This window comes from Bidens hawaiensis, unplaced genomic scaffold, assembly GCF_021521415.1.
Source record: "Bidens hawaiensis isolate Kalapana, Puna unplaced genomic scaffold, B.hawaiensis_p1.1 tig00043467_1, whole genome shotgun sequence".
NCBI classification, from domain to species: domain Eukaryota; kingdom Viridiplantae; phylum Streptophyta; class Magnoliopsida; order Asterales; family Asteraceae; genus Bidens; species Bidens hawaiensis.
Window position 1 is genome coordinate 1 of NW_027497704.1, and position 10,886 is coordinate 10,886.

The window sequence follows — 10,886 nt, forward strand, 5'->3', positions numbered from 1 at the left end:
TAGGCATCGTAAGGGTGTTAGCCAAGCTAACACCCACCTCACAAAGGTTCAATTGTTTTGTTGTTTGGGATCCTCAAAGAAAGTTTAAGAATTCCTATAGGTTTGGCCACCTTTATAAGTTTAAGGTATATATCCCTTCAAATGATTAAAGGTTTCACCTTTCTAAGAATTGAGTTTTGACACTACCGTCTGGGTGCATGATATCCAACTATAGTTTGAGATAGTGGGACCAGGCTCACTATTGTTGGCTATATATTGGATCCTAAGGATAATGTCAATGGAGTAACATGGACATGTTACACAGACGGGCTTGACCCAAGCATTTAATACTTACGTGTTAAACTTAAGCAAATGCAGATTATCCCGAGCATTTATCAAAGAATACTAAGTTTTAAAACGAAACTATGATAGTTTAAGGATATCGTTCGGTTTCCCATGAATTAATAATCTTAAGAATTGATGATCCTAAAGCTTAGTTTCTCAAGAATAAGTCTAAGGAATCAACTAACTTGCTCACCAACACTACTAGAAAAAACAACCTTTAACGACACGCCGATGCGTGTCATTAAAGGGTACAGATGACACGCAAATGCGGTCAATGATAGCCGCATTAAAGGTTCACAACTTATTACAATATCGCAATATCGCAAAAGGGACCAAGCTTATTAAAGGTTCACAACTTATTACACTCTCTACTAATAGCCGGTATGTCTATCTATTTAAAATTGTTAATATTTAAAAGCTCTATGCTTCTAATCCTATTGAGATTAAAGTTATTGACCAATCTCAATAAACTAAAGTCATGGAATTTTTTTAATTCGTTTTTATAAAATAGTATGTTTATACATATATGTTTTCAAAATAAAGATTCTACAGAAATTTGAATTTTGATCAAAAACCTATTTTTATATAAAAACTTCAAAAATTCTTGTATCCTAACAAGTACTAAAACATTTTTTCTAAATATGTTGAACCTTTGGTGCTTGAAAATTCATGTTACAATTTGTTTTCAAAAACACTAATAAATGCCTCAACATGTTTTTCAATCCAAATGTATAGGGCATTGCAATTTCTTGGTTACTTCAACATACTTCATCCCTTCAAAGAACTTCATAGATGATTAGGAACGAAGGAAAGGAACATACGGCTTCAAGACAAGACAAAGTGGGAGCTTGACTTAAGGATTCCATAATAGGGTCCTCAAGATGAACGTCCCTTAACAAACAAGTTGAAATTTTAAAAGTTGAAAATGGTGATAACAATTGTCAAATTTTGGGGATAATTGTTGTGGGTCAACTTTATAGCCCGGGATCCCTCGTTCTCCACGGGATCCCTGCCCGTCGGAGCCCAGATTTCGACACTTTCTAGGATCGTGAGTACTAACGGTTTATTTCGATCTTGGATTTGACATATTCTTTCAGGTGACCGTTGGTGACTTAATTCACGTCAAAGAATCATTACATAACTAAAGAAGAACGTGTGGAAAAGAGATATAACAGATAGAAGTGTTGACCAAGTAAAGCTAAAGAATTCTCAGAGTTAGTTAAATATTATCTTAGACCAGTCTCTACACGTGAATGTTGTGCAGTTATTCTTTGCCTAAGAGTCGCTAACCGGATGGAAGAGGTCATGTGAAGAGTAATCCCAACGGCTATGAGTATTGACCAAGGAAAAGACCGAGATATTTGGGATGTTAGATTATTTTTCTATATAATGAGGCTGAAAAGGTGAAAAGGACACATTCAATTACCACACAACACTTTCACTCTCTGTATTTTGGCTCTTCACCAAAATCAGTTCTCGAGTTGTATCACACTATTTTGATTAATAAAATATTGTAAGGCACGCTCACGTTTAGTCGCCTCCCGAGGTTTTGTGCCAAAGATCCTGATAGGGATCATGGGCTTTCCTCGTATGTCTCTTGTCACCCGTTTACATCCATCTACATTTTATCAAGTATCTTAGAAAAACTTTGTACCTCACTTACTAAGTTTGATAACATTATTGCTTCGGTAAATTTTTACTAAACCAGTATGTCACCTAGATTCTCCACTCGCTCTATGTAGTAATGACAGTAAGCAGCCTCAATATAAGACCAGACCCTTATGAGAGGACATATGATTGAAAATCTTGCCAATCATGTCTTGTAAAAATGAGGGAGATAGAGCATATCAAAGCAAAATTATGGGCCCACTAATCTACTTATGCAACATGGTACACATGGGATGTAAAGAAGCAATACCATTAGTATCCATGATTTTTTAATGTTATTATAATTGTGGCATCAATATAGCCTTAGAGTTTCTAATAAGATAAAAGGGGATGACTTGTTTTACCAAAGAAGATAACTGGTGGTAGTGAGTTTTGATAGTAAGCATGTATAGTATGGTGGCAAGCGGTAAAAGGCCCCTGGGGGAATGATAGAGTTAGGACGGTGTGGTGAATGAGTTAGCCATTAGAATAGCCAAAGGAAATGAGAGCTGCTGAAAAAAAAATCCGTTCAACTATATGGTGATGATGCTAAAGATTAAATCTTTAACGGCTGTTGGTGAGAGGAACTCTAGAGCAACTTTTGCTAGAAAACAAAGAGGAAGAGAAAAAATCACAGCTAATTAAGGCTAATACCAGGTAAATGTGATAAAGTTCACCATATTTGTTTCTGGTGATCGGGCTCTATATCTATGACAGATCTCAAAATTAAGATATGAAGCAAATACAGATTAAAACATTGACTAAACAAACCTTTAAAGAATATGATCTGCATCCATTATTTTTATTTTGAATATGATATTAATCGTTAGTTGTTTTCCATGCAAATCTGAATTTAATAGAGCATTCACATCTCGTTCCCCATCCATAACCCTATAATTTATTCGCATTTTACTAAATTTGTTTCTTACGTTTTTAAAATGCTTCTACCTCCTATTCAGTTAAATAATGCACTTCCTTAAACTAATTTTTATTAGTTTGCTCTTCTTCCCTCGCATCCACCATTAGAAATATAAGAGAAGAAGATATGGAGGATAAACAGTAACAAGCAAATTTAAAGGATTAGTTCGTTTTCCCAAAAAATATATGGGGGCTGCGGAAGGAGATAGGGGATGCGATGTAAAGGTGTTTTATATGATTTTTATGCTATTTCTCCTTAAATCCAAAAATGTGATTGAAGATGAGGGATATAATGTGAATGCTCTTATCTTGATTATCGATACATTGTTTATGTACAAGCATTAATACATACCAGCCATTGGTCATACCCTTGATAGCTTGATGAAATGAGCTCTTTAATTACAATCGAAGTTCCATTCGTGGGGCTTAAAGGAGTATATGTGTCTTTTTAAAGCCAACCAAAGAACGCATTTCCAAAACCTCCCTCACATAAGAGAAAATCTGGACTAAAGTTACATGTAGCTCTTTCCAAATCAGCAAAAGTAAACACTTTCAAACTTGTACTTTGTAATGAACTATATGAAGAGCCTCCTAGAAGCAAATTGTTGTTCTTGTTACTACTTAGTAGCTTTGAAATATCATGCGCTGAAGAAGAAGAACAAAAACACATTATATACAAACATATGAACTACAACTTGTTATATAATAAAAGATGATAGTTTGTAAATTTTGTTGATATGTGAAAAAAATTAATAAATACATAAAAGAATCTCTGTATATAATCCAAGAAGAACCAGAATTACCAAGAATCACTGCCTTGGAGTGGAAAGTAAACCTATCTACCACTTTACCCAATAATGTTGTCCCTTTAGTCTTGTAACTTTAGTATATACACTAGAATGACCACAACCTTATCCATTGTCGGGCGTTGTTTTGGGTTGTTACTCAAACAACTTAACACAATTTGAAAAAAGCCCTTCAAACATTTTGGGGATATTGCACCCCTTATATCATAATCGATTATTCGCTTTAGATTGTCTTCTTTGATGGATTCTTGAACCCATTTTGCTAAATTCCATTGATCTTCATCAAGACTACTATCTACTGCACGCTTCCGACACAACACTTCCAACAATACCACCCCAAAAGCATACACATCAGACTTTCGTGTCAGCCTTCCAGTGTAAAAATAATCTGGATCAAGGTACCCAAAAGTGCCTTTAACATGTGTGTCTACATATGTCAATGACTGATTTAATGGGCATAGTTTGCATAACCCGAAGTCTGACACTTTAGCTTCCCAATTTCCATTTAACAAAATATTAGAGCTCTTAACATCACGATGTATCACCCCAACTTCAGTCCCTTTACCCATGTGAAGATATTCTAACCCACGACCTACACCTATGCAAATATTTAGTCGTTGAATCCAAGAAAGCCGAGTACCAAGTTTATGGAGATGATCTTCAAGTGTGCCATTGGACATATATTCATAAACAAGGATCTTCTCTTTTCCATAATCACAATATCCTAACAAAAAAGCAAGGTTCTGGTGGCGGACTTAGAGAGAAACTCAACTTCAGCCCAAAACTCAGTTGCACCTTGATTGGAAATGGAGTCTAACCTCTTAATGGCAACAACAATAGGAAGTGCTCCAGCTATAATCTTACCCTTGTACACTTTTCCAAACCCCCCATGGCCAATTACTAACGATTCATCAAAGTTTCTTGTTGCTAACAGAATATCTGAAAACTCGAAGTGACGACAAGGTTGTGACAATTGTATAGAGTGACAATAAGTTTCAGAATTACCTGTATTATTGAGCCTTATTATTGATGAAGCAAAATTTAAAATGGAGTGAGGGAAACCATGTATGCATAGAAATTATCTTTCACTAAAATAATATTATCAAAGAAAAAGTTACTATCATTGTTGTTTTATTAATAATTAAGTGAAGATGATTTTGATGATAATAAGTTAGTTACCTTACCTGAAATCCAAAAGGATAACAAAAATGTGGGGAACCAGAGAACCATTAACTAAAGGAACTCCATTTGAACATAATCCAAAAGTGTTGGAACAGGCTCGTTAAAACTTAATCTTGCATATTTAGGGTTTAGCTTTAGGGTTTAGCATTTCTATTTAAGGTTCGGCGAGCAGGTTCCAATGTCGTTGGAATGAGTTTAATATGAGTTCATTTGGTCAATGTTCCTCGATGACCCACTTTTTGTGGACCCACACGATCCGGTAGGATTCACACACGGTTAGAGATGGCAAAAACAAAACAAAAAAACTCGAACCCGACGATTATACTTGAAACATCCGAGACATGTATATCCGAAACCAGAAGGGTTATGGGATTAGCGTGAGATTTGGTGATACCTTATCCTTAATCGTTGTCTATTAGTGTATCCAAATTAGTAGGTTGCTTATATGAGAAATAAATCCATTTGGGATATGTATATATGATATTATTTATTTTGTAAGTTTTGAATGTAATACACAAGTGATTATGATAAGGTATATTCTCTTGTGATAGATGCAATGATTTTTCAACATCTTATTAGTGTGGTAATACAAAAAAAAAAGAGAGAATTCATATGCGTCTTATGAATGTTGTGATTCATATGGTACAAAAATTTACATGAAATTCCTTGATGGATTAGAATCTTTAAATTCATGTAAAGTAAGTTCTTGAGAATTCTATTATTGTTGTATACAAAATTAGATATGGATAGATTAAGATTATTTTTATGCATAGATTGCTTGAATATAATTGGAACTCCCAATAAACTTCCTAAGGTTGTTGAATGTTTAAATGCATTTGAAACATCTTAAAGATGTCATCCTTGTGCACAAATAAACATAATTTGTGGATTATGAGATCCCAAATGTATAACAATGGTACAATATGGAATGAGGATGGATTGAATATTATAGATTTTTTAATTAATTTGCTAAGTAATAAATACATGTAGAAAACTCTTAAAATTAGTGAATGTACATGCAAAATTTGTCAAGGTGTAAGGAAGCCCCTATTGGATTGAAAATGCATGAAGCATTGACATGAAAAACTCTATAAATGTTCTACGAAGTTATCAAAATACGTATGAACTAATATGTCCGGTCAAGCAAAAATCATAAGATAATTTGATAACGAGGCATATTAATTTGATAAAATTTTATCATATTTTTATCAAAGTTTTACGGTGATGATGTACACATCATTGAGAAAAATAATCGAGCTTTTAAAGGGAGAAATTTTGAAAGACCTTAACATGTTGCAATTATTGCTCGACCTGCAGTTCGGGCATATGTGTAATTATATATTTATCAATCCATCAAAGTACATCTAGAGGATGTAACATTATTGGTTCAGAAGTACTGTTGATAAATTATTTTATCATCTCGGTCTTTTCTTAACGTATTTGGAGAATAGTTTAATGTATAGGGGTATTTTGGTAATATAATGTAAGACGCGTTCGTTAGTGTTATAATAACGAATGATTCCGCATGTTTTGTTCTTCTTTCGTTAAAGGTGTTTAACGAATGAATGTTAACGTATGTGTGTCATTCTCTATTGACTGTATAACGAATGACTTGGCTAATGGAACACTCATTCATTAGGCATGTCTAACAAATGAGTCATATCCTATATATACCATGTAATCTATTGTAATTTTAACAAAGTTCTTATTTTATCACAAATTGCCTCGCTACTTTGTCCAAATATTCTCTAAACACACACATTACACACAATTTACGTAATTGATCCATAACACGATTATATCGAAGACTAGATCATTCGTATTGAATCAAACATGGATTCTCAAGTTGGGAAGGAGTTAGTAGTTTATCATGATTCGACTGAGGTACAACTCGTTAATACGTTGAAAGTGAAGATGGTGTTATTTGTTGATGAAGACAAAGTTGTGATGAGTATGGTGAATGCTGATGAGATAGAAGAAGGCCAGTTTGTTGACCATTGTTTGACTAAAGAACATATCTCTATTCTTCTTAAATTAAATAAAGATGATGTGGAAGAGTTGGAAAGACAAGTAGATGGGGAGATTGAAGAACTGAGGAGGTTGGGTTTGATAAGAGTGTTGCTTCTTGGAATACTAACTATAATGACGTGGAGATGGAAAGACGTGACGGCTGAGGAATACCCTAATGTGTATACTCAGTTTAATTCTGATGATGGGATTCCGTTTTTCACGACCGAACATTATGAAGCAGCCGAAGAGCGTTCTAGATAGGAGGTTGAGAAGAAGAAAGGTAAGGAGAAAGTGACTGAACCTGAGACACAACACACTTATGATGATATGATTAATTATAATGCTCAGAAGATGAACAAGATGATAGAGATTGCGGTACGAACGGAAAAAATATTATTTGCAATCGAATGCTCCTTTGACTGCATATCAGATGGCGAAATTTGTAGTAGTGAAGACCATTAAAGGTAAGATGTCTCGTGGATGTACGAACCGGAACTTAAAGTATGTATCGTGAAGTGGGAGAATGGCATTCATTATTTCGTACTGATGTTCTTACCATGCCACGATGGGATATTTGTACATTGGCAAATAAACCATTTATGAACTGTGGAGATAATCAATTGGCAAGATGGTTCTATCATCATCTTTTGCACGAGGTAAGGTATGGTTCTAAGTTATTTAATCCACAGGTGCCAACAAGGAAATATGTTGATAAGATTGATTCGCGCACTGGCTGGAGGAAATTGGTGCTTAACGTAAAGCCGCTGCGAATGTTTAAGAAAGTCCCGTTAAAGACTTTTCCTCAAAGTTTGTCATGCATTTGGAATTCATATTGTGCTTATTGGAAGACCAGCAGATTTAAAGTATGAAGACAACAAAGCTCGAGACGAGGGGGAGTTTGTTGATACATTTTTTTATCGTCTCGGTCTTTGCTTAACGTATTTGGAGAATAGTTTAATGTATAGAGGAATATTGGTAAAATAATGTAAGATTCATTCTTTAGTGTTATAATAAAGAATGAGTCCGTGTGTTTTGTTCTTCATTCGTTAGGGGTGTTTAACGAATGAATATTTACGTATGTAGTGTCATTCATTATGATATGTATAACAGATGACTTAGAGAATGGAACACTCATTCTTTATCCATGTCTAACGAATGAGTCGTCTTCTATATTTACCTTGTAATCTATTCTAATTTTAATAGAGTTCTTATTTTATCATGAATTGCCTCATTACTCTGTCCAAATATTCTCACAACACACACAATACACACGGTTAATGTATTTGATCAATAGCATGATTATATCAAAGACTAGATCATTTGGATTTAATCAAACATGGATTATCAAGTACCAGAACTAAATGCATATGTGTATTAATATATATTGCTAACAATACATTATTTTATATATTTATCGGCATGCGTCCGGCTACAGACATCGGAATGGATTAAAACATATATTTCAAGTATGAAAGATATGAGATTTTATTTTACTAACCCATCAAAACATGTTTGGTTAGTCTTATTGATGTAGAGAAACACAATAGGGTTATGGATACAATTGATATGTTTACCAGATGAAACAATAGAATTTTTCATCTATAGATCATGCAACATTGTTCAACTTAAGAATTCACATGTCAAGGGACGAATATGCAAATGATTGACTACAAAATTTTTGGGTAACTTTCACATAAGATCGTTATTTACCATTTTAACGGATATATAAATCAGAGGGAGACAATACACATTCCACTCTTTTTTCCTTAGCTATGATTTTTTCGCATGGGTTTTCATAGCAAAGTTTTTAACGAGGCAGCATCTCCAAAAATATGAAGTTGATAACCAAGGGAGAGTGTTACGGATAATTAATATTATGGTTATTAACACCTAAAATAGAGTTGACTTATTCGTCAAATTTTCTCAGCCCCTATAAAATATCTTGTTTTATCTTATTGTATTCTACACATGATTAATGAATTCTTTCTCATCGCATATATTTCTCTTATTTCTTTGCTATTAGGTTAATTTAAAAATAATAATTGATTTTTTAGGTTCCTGAAATGCACAATTAATAGGTTTAGGAATTAGAACTATAAAAATTCCTTTTCTAAAAAAACATTCCTCAATTCGTGTTTAATAAGTAAATAAGAACCCAAGAAAGCTTATGTCATCTGAAATAGATTAAACAACGAACTAGACAACTAACAAAATTCAACAAATCTAATTCGGAATATAATTAAATCACAAGTTTTCTTGCTATTTGAATAAGTGAAAATTTTATTTTGAACCATTGACAAACTTACCTCTATAAATATTTCTCACACCTCCATGCCCAGTTGTAAATGATTTATCAAAGTTGCTTGCTGCTATTAGAATATTTGGAAAGTCTAAGTCACGACAGGTTTCTGACCTTTCTATGGAGGAAGGGAAAGAAGATTCAAACCCTTTAACACCTTTATCACTGAACATATTGAATGACGAAAATGAGTAGAAGCAAAATTTGAAATTGTTATTTTATCTATGATATCAAAGCTTTTTAGCCAAGTTATGAATGATATTCATTGAAGGAGAGATGGAGCCAGCCTAGCCACATATTTTTATGATATGCTTTATATACGTTATCTTCAACTAAATTATATATATATTAGCTTTTAACCCGTGTGTTACTCGGGTTTATATAGTTGTTTGATTTTAATCATTTTACAATTATATTTTTCTAAAACCAAGTTTTTTTTATTTAATATGTATATATTTGTTTGTTACGTTACTTATAATTGTTTTTTAACTATAATATTATGCTTGAATTTGTCAAAAGCACAATATTTCACAATTCAATATAGAATTAATTAGGTGATAAAGTCAATGATTTCAGTTTTTACAATAAGCAATCCTATTCGAACTAAAAATTTTCACTTTTGACACATCACCTAAGAATTACATATCTTGAGCATCTAAATTTCTCTTCGATTAACTTCTCCAGCCTTCCATTTTTACCTTCCACGTAGCGGCAACAATGCAACATATTTTTCTTTCAATATCTCAGCTTAATGTGTGAGGATTTGAGTTTTGCATCCTTGATCCATCCCACATCTTACCAACCTACAATATGCAGGAATTCATATAACATTGTTATATGTGACCTTAAAAACACGTGAACTGTCATTCTACATGAATAATTAAATATGTTTTGAAATTACATGTGGACTTACCTTAAACACAACCGAGTATAAGTAAATATTTTTTTTGAGAAGGTCTCCCGATAATTACCAACAAAGTCCTAAGTTCTTAGTATATACATAATATCAAATAAACTTGCTTTATTTAATACTACAATTTAAGCTTTTGTTTGTTTCCAAACTTAATAATTTAAACCTAAACTTCTAAAATTAAAACTTAAATTTTTATTATTCAAACAAAAAATTCATCTCATTATATTATAAGAGTCAGATGCATACAAATCTCAAGGGTCATATTATGTAGTGTTGGTAATTTAGCATATAGCCCCGTACTTTTGTAAATCTAGTTTGCTTATACCTATTTCTAAACCGAACACGATTTATCTGATTAAAGTCCTCGATATCTTACGCAAACCACAACTGATTCTTTTTTAAATAACCAAAACTTAGTTTGCTCATAACACGTTTTGATACAAACCAAAACTGATACTAATACTAAGAAATAACAAATTACTTCATAGGTCATATGGCTTAAAGATCTTATTAACATCCAAATACAATCCAAAGTGAAATAAGTTTTTTAAACCAATCATTTAAAGTCATAGTATAATACATTGTTTCGTTTTGAGTAGATCTGCCAACAAAAGAATTCGGGTAATTCCCAGGTTCCAAAGATGAAAAACCTGCTACTGCATTTTGGTGGTCTTTAATAACTGCTATAAGATTTGTTGTTTGCCCCTTGATGCCCCAAACTCAAAATGAATATTGAACCTAAAACTTTTAATATAGTGTTAAACTACAATTCACTTTTAGTTGTATT

The 10,886-nt window shown here is 33.0% G+C and overlaps 1 long non-coding RNA gene across 1 annotated transcript; it reads right to left on the reverse strand.

The window, feature by feature from the left end:
• Positions 1-703: 703 nt before the first annotated feature.
• On the reverse strand, positions 704-9,388 carry LOC143594320 (uncharacterized). Its single transcript, XR_013146318.1, has 3 exons — positions 9,194-9,388; positions 3,741-4,700; positions 704-3,534 (listed from the first exon to the last, which is right to left on the reverse strand). It is a non-coding gene; the product is annotated as an uncharacterized LOC143594320 (long non-coding RNA).
• Between the last annotated feature and the right edge of the window lie 1,498 nt (positions 9,389-10,886).